This window comes from Somniosus microcephalus, chromosome 17, assembly GCF_052327205.1.
Source record: "Somniosus microcephalus isolate GS21.2 chromosome 17, FLI_Smic_1.0, whole genome shotgun sequence".
NCBI lineage: Eukaryota > Metazoa > Chordata > Chondrichthyes > Squaliformes > Somniosidae > Somniosus > Somniosus microcephalus.
In genome coordinates, this window is record NC_141003.1 from 77,535,764 (window position 1) to 77,552,847 (window position 17,084).

General features: G+C 48.2%; 1 protein-coding gene across 23 annotated transcripts in view; it reads right to left on the reverse strand.

The window, feature by feature from the left end:
• The window catches only part of celf2 (cugbp, Elav-like family member 2), an 897,865-nt gene that overhangs the window by 310,744 nt on the left and 570,037 nt on the right, over nt 1-17,084 (reverse strand). Inside the window, exon 1 of one of the 23 annotated variants that reach the window (XM_086010719.1) lies at nt 16,486-16,504. The exons of 21 other annotated variants lie outside the window; for them this stretch is intronic. The gene's annotated coding sequence lies outside the window, so the exon portion shown is untranslated. Of the gene's footprint in view, nt 1-11,098; nt 11,118-16,485; nt 16,505-17,084 lie in introns of those variants that run through there. One more of the 23 variants, XM_086010720.1, reaches the window with a different exon arrangement.

The following is a 17,084-nucleotide window of genomic DNA, read 5'->3' on the forward strand; positions in this document are numbered from 1 at the left end:
GTATTACACACAAGGGTAATAAGGCTGGAAGTGAACGGTCCAGCAGGTTTAATGCTGACACAGGAAGGCAGAGAGCTCATTAGAAAACACAGTACACAAACTCCGAGAAGGCTCGGTGGATGAGGCGCTGTCCACTGCGGAACACAAAGCCAAGAAGGGTTCAATTCCAAAAAGATTTACGAGGATGTTGCCAGGACTGAAGAATTTTAGCTAAGAGGAAAGACTGGATAGGCTGGGGTTGTTTTCTATGGACCAGAGGAGGCCGAGGGAGACCTAATTGAGGTGTAAAAAATTATAAGGGGCCTAGATAGAGTGCATAGGAAGGAACTATTTCCCCTAGCAGAGAGGTCAATAACCAGGGGGCATAAAGTAATTGGTAGAAGGATTAGAGGGGAGTTGAAGAGAACTTTTTGCACCCAGAGGTTGGTGGGGGTCTGGCACTCACTGCCTGAAAGGGTGGTAGAGGCAGGAACCCTCATCACATTTAAAAAGTACTAGGATATGCACTTGAAGTGCCGTAACCTGCAGGGCTACGGACCAAGAGCTGGAAAGTGGGATTAGGCTGGAAAGCTCTTTTTCGGCCGGCTGGACCAAATGGCCTCCTTATGTACCGTAAATGTTTATGATTCTATGAATTCCAGGTTGAACTAGCTAGTCTCAGCTATGAGAGCCGCAGAGTTGTTGCAATTGGATCAGTTCCCTGGGTTAGGGAACGAGGAGGCTGGGAAGTCAGCCAATGCTCCTGCTCTTGAACACCTGAGTATTGCTGGAAAATGCACGCGTGAGCGAGTTCAGCCACCCCGCCCACCCCCCGTGGCTGAATAGCCTGGGGCCCGGTAAGAGAGGGCTGCTGGGATCCGTGGACTGTTACCCCAGAAGGTGGCAGTCTCTTCCGGAGGGCAGGGCAGAAAATTGGGGAAACAACGAAGGAAGCTCAAAGCTGACCAATTGGACAACCTTCATTGTTCTGCTCAACGGGAACAGAGATGGCCAGAGAATTCAGAGCCTCTCTCCAACCCAGTCAAAAAAAAACAGAAGACCAAATAAAAAGGACATGCAGCACAGAAGTAGCTGGTGAGAATCTGCTGTGTTTTCAAGCAGCTTTGGAGTGGATCGACTCACAGTGCTGGAGGGCCAGTCGATGACCACATGGTTCCCACTGCGAGGCTGCACCATAAATGTCACTGACACAGCGGTGGCAATACAGCTGTTACAGGCAGACAGATCCACTGCACTGCAAGTCTTTACAGGCCTCATTAAAAAGAGCACAGACAGAATCCCAGATTGTTCCGAGTGTTTGAATCCTCACAACATCTACTGCCTCCACTTTCACACCAGACACCCGGTCAGATGGCTGGGATCGTTATTTAACATATAGTTATATTATACAGCCGAGTCCCAGAGATGACTGGAAATGAAGCTGATCGTTACGGCATTATTTTAATTGTGTGTCAGCTGTGGCTCAGTGGGTAGCACCCTCGCCTCTTGAGTGGGTTCAAGTCCCGCTCCACAGACTTGAGCACAAAAATCTAGGCCGACACTCCCAGTGCAGTGCTGAGGGAGTGCCGCACTGTCGGAGGTGCCCTCTTTCAGATGAGACGTTAAACCGAGGCCCCGTCTGCTCACTCAGGTGGACATAAAAGATCCCATGGCGCTATTTCGAAGAAGAGCAGGGGGAGTTATCCCCGGTGTCCTGGCCAATATTTATCCCTCAATCAACATCACTAAAGTACAGATTCTCTGGTCATTATCACATTGCTGTTTGTGGGAGCTTGCTGTGCGCAAACTGGCTGCCACATATTTTACATTACAACAGTGACTACACTTCAAAAAAAGTACTTCATTGGCCGCAAGCGCTTTGGGACATCCGGTGGTTGTGAAAGGCGCTATATAAATGCAAGTCTTTCTTTTTAAAGGTGAGGTGCACTTTGGCTGCAGGCAACTCTTACTGAAGATTGCCGACAGTGGCAGCTACTGTAGAGGCTGCAAGGGCCTCCCCATTATTCAGATGCTGTTCTGGAGGTTTCGGTTGGCAGGAGGAAGGACATCATCAGCAGGCTATTAAGGCAAGCTATTCAGCACGAGTGGGCAGAGGTAGCAGAGTGGCTGAGTGCCCCCCAGGACATGGCTGCAATGCAGGAATAAGTTCAATGACCTCACAAGACTAACTAAGGTAAGCCTCCCATCTCTCATCTTGGCAGTGCACTACTTGTAGCTCCAGCACTCGCGACCCTTCCCTTCCCCCCCACCCCCCCGATTACCAGCACTCTCACAATCACTGCACCGCACTTCACTCCACCTCCTTCTGCTCCTGCTACTCTCCTCACTATTACTTCCTTCACCACCTCACACCTTCTGCCAACCTTGCACACATCAGCAACACTAATCTAACCTGACGAGCATGTCCTCAAACTCTTAACGCTGACACACTCCCTTCAACAAAGAGCAGGCAGCCGCAGGAGATGGGACAGAGCTCCTCGAGGTCGCCCACCACGGCCATCTCGAGTGCCCTCAGTGGAAGTTCAGCAGTCTTCCACCTTCCAAGCTGTAGCCACTGGAGAACCAACTTGTAGGAGCACTCGGAAAGGTGAAAGAGCACAAAAGACAGGCACTGGGCGTTTGCACAAGGCTGATGTGTGACATTTGAGGTGAGACACAAATTACATCACACACGGGTCCTGATTTAGGCGCAGCACCCTTAGTAAACATATTTAAATGATGATATCCACAGGTCTTTCAGGCAGCCACCAGGGACGACTATCGAGCACTGGAATCAATATGGCGTCAGGCATACTGCCGATGTGGGGCATCGCGTTGCGAAATTCCACTTCGTGGTGCCTGTTTTAGAGCCGGAAAAGGTGTGAAACACATCCCAATCTCTATCCCAATGTCCCTTTTGTTTGCGCCTACACCACAGCAGCAAAACACCCTTCCATTTAAAAAAAAATCTAATTTTCCTCTGGTGTTGCATACTTCTCACGATAGCCCAGTGACAACTGTACTGTGTACACTGGCCGCCAGCTCCTTCAACAATGCCAAAACCCTGTCTTAAAAAAAAACGGTCTGCCGTTAACATAAAACGAGACAAGTTGTATTTAAAATATATCGACGTGTATTTTCTTTGCAGTCTGTGAAACTAAAATCAGCCCCGATTTGCTCGACACTGTCTATGGCAGCTAAATGAAGGCAATCTACTTGGAGTCTGACAGACTTCACATAAGTTTCATTTCACAGAGGCGTCGCTTGGTGACATAATAAGGGGAAAAAAGAAAAAAAGAATAAAGGATCTTTCAGCACATCGCAGAAATTACTAACCCACTCCACGTACTTGGCCCAGGTTTATGGCTTACATCACTGCCACCCAGTATAAGCAGACCCAAATGGAGCCCAGATGACAAAGAAATTCCAGCACGCTTGCGAAAAGCTAAGATGCTTTATTTCCTGTTCCTCCTCCAATTTCTCCCCTCCTCTCCGAAAGGTGGGGACTCGCGTCGGGAGAGCAGCTGCCCAGGTGATAGCAGTAGCCAATCGATTGGCTACTCTTCACGGGCGTACCTGAAAAGCAGTGGGCTGTTGAAGCATACTGTCCTCACAAGCTACTTAGCCATGGGGAACCGTCAGGAAAAAACTCTACCTGCTCTCAGCTGATTGTTGACATGAGCTATTTATCCATATGGGAACATCAGAAGCACAACTCTACCTGTCCCTTACCCGATGTTGACAAATGAAGTGAACTTTTCGACAGGTAAATAAACAAGAGTGGAAAACTTGGCCGAGCAGCTCCTCCCTAGACTGGGACAACGAGACCAGCAACTCCACCTCCAAGCCATGTGTTAGCAGCTAGCTCAACACAGACCCTTCCTGATTTGTGTGGCTCAATAATCCTTTATTTTATTTGTTCCTAGGATGTGGGCGTCACTGGCAAGGCCAGCATTTATTGCCCATCCCTAATTGCCCTCGAGAAGGTGGTGGTGAGCCGCCTTCTTGAACCGCTGCAGTCCGTGTGGTGATGGTACTCCCACAGTGCTGTTAGGGAGGGAGTTCCAGGATTTTGACCCAGCGACGACGAAGGAACGGCGATATACTTCCAAGTCAGGATGGTGTGTGACTTGGAGGGGAACTTGGAGGTGGTGGTGTTGCCATGCACCTACTGCCCTGGTCCTTCTAGGTGGTAGAGGTCACGGGTTTGGGAGGTGCTGACAAAGAAGCCTTGGCGAGTTGCTGCAGTGCATTTTGTAGATGGTGCACACTGCAGACACGGTGGTGGAGGGAGTGAATGTTTAAGGTGGTGGATGGGGTGTCGATCAAGCATGCTAAAAGTCATGCCAAGGGTCAAACAGCCATCATCAGCAAGGTAACAAGTGTCTTTCCCTGTTTGTACACAGGGTAGGCCCAAAGACATCATGTTATCACCAATCACCTCAGATGCTACAAATTAGTTTTTCTTTGCGTTTTAACCTTGCCAACATCCCTCTTCCGGTTTGACTCGTTGGCTGGTAATCACTCCAGGTGGCAAGACTTTTGTGAGGCTCCTTGAACGCATTCCCTTACAGGAAATTAGGAATATAGGAACAGGAGTAGACCAGTCAGCCTCTCGAGCCTGTTGTGCCATTCAATGAGACCATGGCTGATCGGCCTCTTAACTCCATCTACCTGCCTTGGGTCCGTAACCCTGAATACCCATGCCCAACAAAAATCTATTAATCTCAGTTATGACATTTTCAATTGACCCCCACCCGCCTCAACAGCTTTCTGGGGGGGGAAGAGTTCCAGAATCCCACTACCTTTGTGTGAAGAAGTGTTTCCTGACATCACCCCCTGAACGACCTAGCTCTAATTTTAAGGTTATGCCCCCTTCAATGTTCCCTTTAAGTTGGGCGGCAGGCCACTTCTAGCTTTACAATCGGAAAACCTGCACGTGCGCGGGAATTTGAATGGGCACGCAGCCCGTTAAAGGGGCCGAGCACCCAAAAACATTAAAGGGAACATTGGGCCCCCCTGTTCTGGACTCCACCACCAGAGGAAATAGTTCCTCTCCATCTACCATATTAGCTTGTTTAAATCATCCGAAACACCGTAATTAGATCACCCCTTAATCTTCAGAAAATGCTGGAAATACTCAACAGGCCAGGCAGCATCCACCAATGCTGCCTGGCCTGCGGAGTATTTCCAGCATTTTCTGTTGTTATTTCAGATTTCCAGCATCCGCAGTATTTTGCTATTATACCCCTTAGTCTTCAATGCTTGAGGGAATACAAGCCTAGCCTATACAACCTGTGTACACTCTCACACACACTCACTCTCACACACACACACACACACACTCACACTCACACCCACACACTCACTCTCTCACTCTCACTCTCACACTCTCACACTCTCACACTCACACTCATACTCACACACACACACACTCACACACACTCTCTCACACACGCACACTCATACTCACACACACACTCTCTCTCTCTCACACTCACACACACACTCTCCCTCTCTCACACACTCTCTCACACACATACACACCACACACACTCTCTCACACACACACTCACACTCATACTCTCACACACACACACCACACACACTCTCCCTCTCTCACACTCTCACACACACACTCCCTCTCTCACTCTCTCTCACACACACACACACTCTCCCTCTCACACTCTCACACACACACTCTCCCTCTCTCACACTCTCCCTCTCTCTCACACTCACACACAGACACTCTCTCTCACACACATACACACTCTCACACACTCCCTCTCACACTCTCTCTCTCACACACACTCTCTCTCTCACACACACCACACACTCTCTCTCACACTCTCGCACACACTCACACTCTCGCACACACTCACACTCTCGCACACACTCACACTCAAAGTGCACCCAGGGACGTCTATGGAGGGGAGAGGACTGTTCGAGAGCTCCTCTCACATTGGTGACAGCGGTGTGTTTCCACCGTACAGCTCACAATGCCTGTGGTTTGCTCGGGGGGATATCAGAGAAAAACTTTCTTTTTAAAACAACAGGATTTTCTCTTTTAAAGGTAACAAATTTCAAGGAACACAAGGATTGGCATCACTCAGCAATTTGTGAAACAATTCTACTCATTGCAACACAATTTTAAACAATTGTAGCAACGAGTGTGATTCCGATTCTTTGGGCCTAAACAGACTGTCAAATTGTTGCAAATATCTGCTCCACAGTGTCTATCACACTCTGGTAACCAAACCTCGAGGGTCACTCTGTTCCTGGGCCTCCTCAGACACGATAATGCATTAGGTTGACTGGCGACATTCCCAAGGGTACACGCACAGAGACCATTTTGATTGGCCGCTTTTCCCCTGGTCAGGAGCAGATCGACCTGCTGACACTTTTACATCCCAACGCCAAGTGATTTGTCCCAGTGGAGGCACCGTCACTGAACCGCACAGATCAGGGTGGTCTCGGGTTCGATCCCACAGCTGTGCTGAGTCTGCTGATGTCAGCTGGGCTGGTAGGGTGCTAATGGGTTGCGGGGGGGGGGGGGGGGAATCAATGGGTTGGGCCGCCAATGGGTTGGGGCAGAGGGAGAGGAAAAAACATCCAGGATTCCTGCTCTTAACTGTTGTCCAGGGATGGGGTGAGCGAGTGTATGCACACATTAGGGCAAGAACAGAATTGGGTTGACTGTGGAGCCCTTTATGATTGAGTAGACACTCATAATCAAGCACTACTTGGACAAGGTACTGGATGGTTGCTGGCACTCATGGAACTGCACGCCGGCAAAGCCTTCGGGAAAGGAGGGAGAAAGGGGTAATGAAGGGCACCACTGTTTTCACACTGATAAAATAAAATCAGGTTGAAATGCATCATTGCATCAGATAGTGGTGGCATCTCTTCAGCTCCTTTTTCTCAACCCCCACCCCCCCAAGAAAAAGGCTTTGAAGACAGTACACCTTTAAAAACACACAGCAAGCCACCATTTGAAATCCACACTCTTTGGCTGTGCCAGTGCTACATCAAAAGGTGACACCATCGACTGGACAGGTGAAGCTGCGTGGCCCCACTGAGTGGAGCTTGAAGCTGAAGTTTTTATTTTAAATGCCCAAATAGAAAAGGGTAATTCCCCAACTTTTCACAAAAACAAAATCATTCTCAGGATGTAGGCGTCGCTGGCAAGGCCGGCATTTATTGCCCATCCCTAGATGTCCTAAACTGAGTGGCTTGCTAGGCCACTTCAGAGGGCAGTCAAAAGCCAAGCAGGTTGGTGTGGGAATGGAGTCACATATAGGCCAGACCGGGTAAGGACGGCAGGTTTCCTTCTCTAAAAAAGGACATTAGTGAAACCAGTTGGGTTTTAATACCAATCCCACTGCTTCACGGTCACTTTTTACACATACCAGCTTTTTATTTCCTTTTTATTTCAAACTCCCAAACTGCCATGATGGGATTTGAAGTCTTGGCCTCTGGATTACTATCCCAGGAATATCATCACCGCCCCAATGCTTACTTCGTGCTCCTGCTGGAGACTTGCAACTCAAATGTTGCAGCCCTAGTTCCTCCTTGTGCTCCCAGCGAGGACCAGCAGATTATTAGGGCGAGTGATCTCCCATTATTAAATCGAACCGGCCTGTAGCATTCCAACCCTATTCGGTTATTCATAAGCTGGTTTTATACTATACCAGAGAGAGTGTGTTAGCATTGCCGATTCTCGATACACGGTCTCCTGCAGCTGGCCATGACCACAATAGAGAGCATCCTGACAAACTGTATCACAGTATGGTACGGCAGCTGTAGCTCCTATGACCGGAAAGCCCTGCAGCGGGTAGTCAAAACTGCCCAACGCATTACCGGCACCCGGCTACCGACCATAGAGCACATATACCAGAAACGCTGTTTATGGAGGTCACGGTCCATCATCAAAGACCCTACCCACCCCAGCCACAGTCTGTTCGCCCTCCTGCCATCTGGGAGACGCTACAGATGCATTTGCACCCGAACGACCAGATTTAGGAACAGCTTCTTTCCCAGGGCTGTCATCCTACTGAACTCCACAAATAAACTCTAAAGCCTGCACATCTGCCAATGCACTTTATTATGGTTATGTTTATGTTAATGTATTACAAGCCAAATGTATGCTGAATGTTTAAATGTCTTAATCTAAATGTACACTCTCGGGAGCCGCAAGCCTACATTTCGTTGTACTGCACTTGTGCACTAACAATGACAATAAAAGTTGATTTGATTTTGATTTGAAAGGGAAACCTGTCGAGATTCGCTAAGGTGTTTTGTTCACCAGGTCTTCCTGGTAGTCAGCCATAGTTAAATCCGGCAGCTTTACTTTCGGAGGCAATTATCGGGAACCAGCGGTGCGGCTCTGACATGGTGTAAAAGCATTTAGAGTTTATGGCCATTAATGAACAACTTACAGACTGGCTAATGCCACTGTAATAATGAATGGAGGCAGAGCGCCCAGGTTACTTGTACAGCTGCTGCTAGATACTTGTGGAACTGTTCAACCCAGACACATTAAGTTTATTGACTTGTCAATTTGATCCTTACTAAACTGGCCATAAATAATTGAATAGCCAAACAATGAGGCCTTTCCCAATGCTCATCAATAGGCCCCCACCCCACCCCACCCCACCCCGAGACCCACATTAACACAAAAGATTCAAACAAGGCTCAGGCCAATCAGCAGAGCAGAAATAGTTTTCTCTCTTGGGAAAACCTGTAGAATGAGGCAAACCTGACCCAATGCCACTGAACATGGGCACATTGACTTTATGTGTCATGGAGTAGGTGGGGACTCCCCCTTCAATGCCCTTTGGGATACTGATGGTTCCAAGATGACTAGCCTGAGGTTGGAAGCTTGGAACTTAGTCAACCGTCCATGGTGACCGTGGCAATCCAATGCCTGAACCAAACATGGCTGCAGAATGCCAGCCTGCTGTTAACGATTGACCAGCTAACCTGTCTCACGGATGGAAGCTGGATGGGTAGACCAGTCACAGGGGGGCTGGAATTCTTCCTCACTTAGCTACAGAATGCCCCAGTGGTGGGGTGGTCCCAGCTGGGGAAGCAGTGGGAAGCTTGCCAGTGCTCTGTACCGATAAGGCTGTGTGGTTTTAGCTGGTTAAACCTCGAAGTACTTGGGTTGGGGTGGGGGTGGGGGTCCTAAGCCTTAGCTCTGCCACCCTGTGCATTAACGTTCTGCACTAGGGAAAGTGGGGTGGGTTCCCAATGGAGAGAACGCCATATTGAAGAAACAGAAACTCTACAGGTGGGTGTAGATTTCTCAGCAGCTTTATTTGGAAACTCTTAAGCATGGCGATTCTCTACATTGTGAGTCAGCTAGTTTAACTTACAAGGATGGGTCACTCAAAGGGGAACAAGTCCTCTTGCTCACTCTTTAGTGGGCTGGTTCAACAGTGACACTGTTGACGAGCTGCGGTGTGCCCTGAATTCTCATTCAGAGAACGGCAGACGGTACCAAAGAAACGACAGGAGCAAAGAACTTGCAAAAAAGGGGAGCCATTAGTTACACAAAAGGCAGTCAATTGGCCTCACTGTCCTTGAATAGGGAAGTGGGAAATCAGGATGTGTTCCAGTTCCTGATTATGACCCAGTGAACATTGTTGCAAAGTGTGCGCTTACGTAGATTCGAGGCGAGGACAACAACGATCTCAGCTGCAGCACACCTAGGTTCAAATAACACGCCAAGATTCATTACCTAGCCTCACACAGGAAGGATGGCTCTTGAGAACGGTAGTGGAGGCCTGCTAGCTCTCTTGAAGCTGTGCCCCAGCATGAGTCCGTACCCTTTAGGGATAAAAAAAAGATTGCTGCACAGGCTGTCATCATTTTCAAAGAAGCTGTTGCTGACTGTGATCACAGTCAAGGGGGGGGGGGGGGGGGGGGGGAGGTAGATGCTGGTGTCTGTGTTATGCACATCATTGTAACAGTAGCACTGATGATCATGATGTTGTCATTGACATGGACCCCTTCTCCTGGATAAATGTGGCAACTCAAAAAAACAAAACCCTACAGTACTGCTTCTAACTGGTAATGAAAGCAGAGTGGAGCCGATTTTACATGGGATTACATCGGATATACGGCACAGACACAGGCCATTCGGCCCAACCAGTCCATGCCGGTGTTTATGCTCCACTCGAGCCTCCTCCCGTCTTTCCTCATCTAACTCTATTGCCCCAGCTACCGGGAAACGCGGTGCTGGGGCAATTTTCAACTTGCCTCCTGGGCGGATCGACCACCCACTTCAGAAACCATCCCGATTTAATCGGGCACTCTCTAGGAAGGCCGGGTGGTCGGCAATGCCAGTTTTATGCCCGGGCGGCAAGTCAAAAATCCCCCCCCCCCAATGTTTCCCGGCAGCTGGGACAACGTAGCCAAACTAAACGTACCTGCAGATACCAGAGGACCTGCCCGCGCGGTAATAATGTTACAATCAAGTCATTCCGCAGAAGTCACTTAATGGGAACTGCATTCCTCCAGACGGGCACATTATTTGTCTTATCCAATTGTTCCATTAAAGCTTCCATTAGGTAAACATTGCAGATTGCATGGGGGGTGAATGAGTTCCCATTCTCATTAACATGCTGCTCATTTATCTGCAGCGCCAGTATAAATATAAAGTCAATGGCTCCTTAGGGCTGATTCATAATTATCTGCATTTTTACAAGTGTGCAAAAAGGGCAAAAGGGGAGGGGGCGGGCGGGCGACAGATTAATGGTTTGCATGCAATTTTTGTACAAACATAAACAATATATTAAAATTAGAATTGCAGAGGTCCAATTGTCATTCTGTAAGCTTTTATTAAGGAGGGAGCAAAAATTGCACTCAGTGTACTCTTGAAAAATTATCGTAATTAAGCCCACTCCCTTAGCCAGGCTGAAAACCATTTTGCAAGCCACGTCAGCACGAAGGTTAAAGGAAACAGTATCAAATTCATCTACGCTAAGATAGCAAGCCTGGCACTCGCTGACTGTAAAATTTCTCATCAACTAATTAAGCAAAACATAATGTTTTCAAAAAAGGCGATGGGCATGACCACTTTGCGAATTGTTAGCATGTAATGGCTGGTGCTTACATTTAATGGAGTTTAATTTCAAACAACCACTTTCCCTCGATGTAATTCATTACAGCCAGCTCGACTCTGCTGTGTATCAGCAACCTCTGTGAAGTCAAAACACGAGCACATTACCTCCTACATGAAGACTGCTTTATATAATTACAAGCACCCAGTACTTAGTACTTAGGAAGACAGTGCAGCAACATTAACCTGCGACATTCACTCAAAGCAACTCTCTCGTCGTTCCTTCATTTATTTTCTCTCTTCCCCCGCACCCCACTCCAATTTTCTTGCCCGTGTACTGGGGTAGAGCCCCATGGGCACTGGGTCCCCATCGGTAGCCCTGCCACGTGGCCATTGTTCAGGACGGATTATCAGCAGGCTACCTGATGCTTCTGATCACAGGTAACCCTGTGTTACAAAGAGGACATCGGGACTAGCAAGTTTCTAGCTCTGCCTGGAGTGGAGATCCCTTGAAAAACTCCCCGTGGGATACGCTAAACAACATGCTTCTTTTAGGCTGTTTGCATTCTTTGCATTACTGAGTAATAATGGTATTGTCAGTACCATTGTAAGAATGCTAAGGGGTTAGACAGCAGAGAGGCCAATAGCCAGACGGCACAGATTTAAAGTAATTGGTGGAAGGATTCGGGAAGGGTAGCATAGTGGTTATGTTACTGGACTAGTAATCCAGAGGCCTGGACGAATGATCCGGTAAACATGAGTTCAAATCCCACCCCACTGCAGCTGGGGAATTTAAATTCAGTTAATTAATAAATCTGGAATAAAAAGCTAGTATCATTAATGGTGATCATGAAACTACTGGGTTGTCGTAAAAACCCAACTGGTTCACTAATGTCCTTTAGGGAAGGAAATCTGCCGTCCTTACCCGGTCTGGCCTACATGTGACTCCAGACCCACAGCAATGTGGTTGACTCTTAACTGCCCTCTGAAATGGCCCAGCAAGCCGCTACAAAGAACAGCGGTTCAAGAAGGAGGCTCACCGCCACCTTCTTGAGGGTAATTCGGGATGGGCAATAAATGCTGGTCTTGCTGGCGACGCCCACATCCCATGAATGAATAAATTAAAAATTAGAGGGGCGTTGAGGGGAACTTTTTTCACCCAGAGGGTGGTGGTGGGGTCTGGGACTCGCTCTTCCGCAATACTCTTCAGCCTCGACCTCAGAAGAGCTTGCTTTCCTGTATCAGCGTGACATCTTCTATTCCCTTTAACTGTCTGTGGTCTCTCTGAAGAAGACTGCCAATTTAGTGCCACTTAGTGGCAAATTATAGGCAGTTTGTGTGCTGGAACTAGCTTGCTGCCCGAAAGGGAGGCATTTAACAAGTACTTGAATATACACTTGAAGTGCGGTAACCTACCAGGCTACGGACCGAGAGCTGGAAGGTGGGATTAGGCTGGATGGCTCTTTAGCGGCCGAAATGGAAACGGTGGGCCGAAGGGCCTCCTTCTGTGCCATAAATTTCTATGATTCTGTGATATGCAGTAGGGAATGAAGGCAAATTCATATACAAACATTCAGCCTTCACTAACTCACCCTTAGGGTCGAGGGATCATCTCTGGCGAGCAGAGAGCTTAATCACACTTTTCAATCTTTAGTCTGTGTGTTCAGATATCCTCTTCAGAAATGCTTTTGTTTTCAACAACAGCTAATGAAATCCGCAGCCACTCAAAGGTGTAATTATAGTTAATGTCTGCACCAGTGGCCAGCAGATGATGTGTGCACGGGGGCAGAAAAAATTCCCCGACAATCACATTTGCTCGAAGTACTGAGCCAACACCTTGCCAGGCAAGAAGTCATTTCAGCGAGCTAATATTCATTCTAAAAAGCGCTGCCGAGTTATGCCAATCCATGCATGAATTCCACTTAAAGTTATCCATTATTACCTTTCTCTGCATTGAGTGCCGACGGGGAAAGCTGCACTCGCAAATGGATTGGTGACAGCTCCTGCGAGACTTCACCTCAATAAGGAATTCGAAAGTAGACCGAAAAATAGACCAATAATGGGTTCAAAAGTACCAAAGGGGGAAGGGAAGTGTCCATTCCTCTCAGTGTTCTCTTCTGTAACGTTCTGGATTAGTCTATCCAGCTTGCTAAAAGCAGTAATCGAATATGCATTTGATAAAGGACAACAGAAATGTACTTACTGTTAAACAAACAACAGTGTCCTGTAAATACTCAAGTTTTTAAACCCCTCTTGGTGAGCTTTCTTGCTCATTAAGGTCGATAATGCTCACACCGGGGAATGGAACATTGTCCATTTCAGTCATCAAACACTCCCAGGTCATTTGCAGCACCATTAGATGCAGAGTTCAGCTTGCCCTACTCTTCTGCAATACTCTCAGCCTCGACCTCAGAAGAGCTCCCTTTCCTGTATCAGCGTGACATCTTCTATTCCTTTTAACTGTCTGTGGCCTCTCTGAATAAGACTGCCAATTTAGTGCCACTTAGTGGCAAATTCTAGGCAGTTTTGTGCTGGAACTAGCTTGCCTGACGGCCCAAACTCATTTGACATAGTGTCCTCACTGGCCAGCAGACAGAGGGCACTTTCACCCGGTCAGTCTGGGCAGGATTTGTACCCAGCTTGTAGAGGTGACAGCCAGCGTCGAACCCATGCTGCACCACAGGACTTGTTTTCAAACAGAAAAATTGGGGGCAAGGGGGTGCAATTTGCTCCATCAAACCCCACGCTCCCTTTATCTGCTGATTTTTTCACTTCCGATTAGCAGCAATACAAGTGGAGAACAATTACCTGGCACGGTGACAGCAAGAGGGAGAGAATAAAACAGGAGCTGTCAAAGGCCCCCCACTCTGTGCTGTAAATGAAGCACTTCCGACAGAAAATCGACAAAAGGACGATTAAAAATGTCTTCCGATGAGCAAGAGAAACGAGGGAGGGGCGAGGGTTAAATTCAACTACGTCGAACGGGTGGTAGCAGGTTGACGCCTGTTATACATTGACTTGAATGGAAAGGAACATCAGATGTGGTGGATCAAAGGAAGCCGATCCGCTACTGCCCGTTTTGCGCCCCTATTGAAGTTGAATTTTACCCCACGATCTTGTACAGATAGATATACAAGCACCGCATCAGCACGACACGCTATAAAGATGTCAGGGCAAAAGCAATCTTTTCTTCACAGAATCACAGAAACCCCACAGTGCAGATAGAGGCCATTTCGGCCATCGAGCCTGCACCGACACATATCCCACCCGATCCCTGTAACCCCACATATTTAATCCCCCTAACACTAAGGGTCAATTTATCATAGCCAATCAACCTAACCCGCACATTTTTTTTTTGGACTGTGGGAGGAAACCGGAGCACCCGGAGGAAACCCACGCAAACACGGGGAGAATGTGCAAACTCCACACAGACAGTCACCCGAGGCCGGATTCGAACCCGGGGTCCTTGGCGCTGTGATGCAACAGTGCTAACCACTATGCCACCGTGCTGCCTAAAGAAATGAAGTCTCTCATCTTTTTGAAAGAAAATCTACTTTCACCCCCACCCCTAATGTCAAGGACCCTCTCCTGGTTGACTGTCTTGCTGCAACTCAGCACAATGACTGGAAAAGACAAAGAGCGTCCACATTCAGTCACAGGACGAGGGACACACAGGCCGACGCGCCAGCTGATTTGTTTGTAGTCTTTCCTCTCCTCCCCTCCCCTATGGCCGACTGAAAGAAGGTACTTATCATGTGAAGGTAGTCACTGGTTCAGTAACTGAATAAAATCAAAGATTGGAAATGTAAGTGGATAATATCCAATGACATTCCTTCAGTTTCCAACAGGTCCCATTGGGACAGATGAAGTTAGTGTGGTTTGGAACATGGCCTCCTATATACAGAACAGCAGAGCAAGTTCCACAATCCCCGTCTCTTCTATTTGGCCTCCAGAATTTAAAATCTCAAATGATACGGTTCTCCCTTTCTGTTCTACAAATAACTTTTCCTAATTATCTTACCAGGGAGCTTGGTTAGATCTTTTGTCTAGAGTGACCTCAATAAACAGCTAGTTTCGTGGCTACTTATAATTTTCAAATTCTAATTTTACAGTAGTTTAAGCAGCACTGGATTACCACCCCCGAACACCCCCACCATGCTCTCCCTCCTCCTCCTCTTCTGAAGCTGCTAAATCATGCTGGAGTACGGTTGAATGGCCAGCTGCCCCTTCTGGTATGTCGCCCACGTGACTATTCTTGGTGCGCGCCTTGACAGTGAATGTTGGCAGGCGACTGGGATTCATCCCAGCCGAGGCCCCAAACTGTTCTCGTCTGCACACGTGCACTTGCCAGGGGAGCTCTCTGGATCGCAAACAGGAGTTGGAACTCCAACCAAATTTCCACCCCCACCCCCTCCCCCCCTTCGCCCAGGTAGGGTTGCCACTAACGTTTCCTGTAGGCTGCACTGTGTTCTGCACGGCCTGTTTCCTTCAATGCGCGGTCCCTTTAAATCTCTGCACGCACGATTTTTTTTCCCCAAAAGTAAAAGCTGGTGAGCGGCCTGCGCGGGACCTTGCGGGTTACTGCGCGGGACCTTACGCTCGCAGCTTTAGAGGGAGCATCGGTTCCCACCTCCGGCTGGAGGTTTCATCACATGACCTCCCACCTCCGACCGCCCTGGCCCCCACCCCGCGCTATTGGTCAGCCCACACACCCATCCTCACAGGGCACCGTGTTCCTGCACCAATTAGAAAGCGAATGGACTCCATTGCTCGATTCTTGTCTCTTTTTTTTAAACCCCCCTCCTCTAATTTTTTTTATATAACTAAAGTGTTCAAAGAACAGAACTCAGAATTTTTAACTCCCCTATGATTTTTCTCCTGGGCTGTTTGCAGTGGTGTGCTGGAGATTAATTAATCTTTAATTCCTGGAGACTCCAGGGCAACCCCATGCCCAGGGAAGCTGAGGCCAGTTCATAGGATTACATATTAATATTACATATTATTACACAGTACATATATTACATAATGGCACAGAAACAGGCCATTCAGCCCAACCAGTCCATGCTGGTGATTATGCTCCACTCGAGCCTCCTCCCGTCTTTCCTCATCTAACCCTATCAGCGTAACCCTCGATTCCCTCCTCCCTCATGTGCTTATCCAACCGCCCCTTAAATGCATCTATACTATTCGCCTCAACCCCTCCAGTTAAAAATCAGACAATTTGTAAATTAACAATCGATTATATGTCTTCTTCTAGACGTTACTAACAACCAAACTTAAAACTTTTTTCTCAACCCTAGTGCCTCAGGCTTTCCATTTTAATTACCAAGTGAAGTCTCCTACAGCGCAGGAAAGGGTTAACTGCCAATTTGTTCAAGCAAAAACCCACAGCCTTCGACAACTAAAAAAAAGCAAAGCCTGTTTCGAAACATAGTGCTTACCCTCAACCGCAAGCTTTATTTCTGAGAAATGGAGGTTAAAATAAGAGCCGAGGTAACATGTGCTGCCGGACCTCAAACACAGCACGGGGCTGATCTCACCCCGGTCCCTGGCAGCACAGGACAGGACTGGACTGGACTGGACTGGACTGGCTCTGCTACAATATCTAGCTCTGCAAGAAAGACATTTCTGGCCTTTTCCTCTCTTCACGCAGCTGCTGTGTCCTCACACACCTCTCTCTCCAAAAGGCATTCGTTCCTGTGTCTCTCACAACTCTCCTGCTTGCAAAAAAAAAACAGATCTGATGTGCGGAAGCTGCCTCTGAGAGACAGCCTGCCGTCAATTTTTACCATGGATGTGTGGGACAGTCGCAGAGAATTTTATTTGTGAACCCAGCTTCAATCAAGTCGAGTGGTAGCATCTGACTACCCTCCTCACTCTCCTCTCCAACCCTCCCCTCTACTCCTACAATTACCCCTCCTCCCCCCTCTCCTCACCCCCTCCATTCCTCCCCCTTCCCCCCCACTCCTCCCCCTCCTCCCCCTCCTTCCCCCTCCACTCCTCCCCCATCCCCCGCCACTCCCCCTCCTTCCACCTCCAC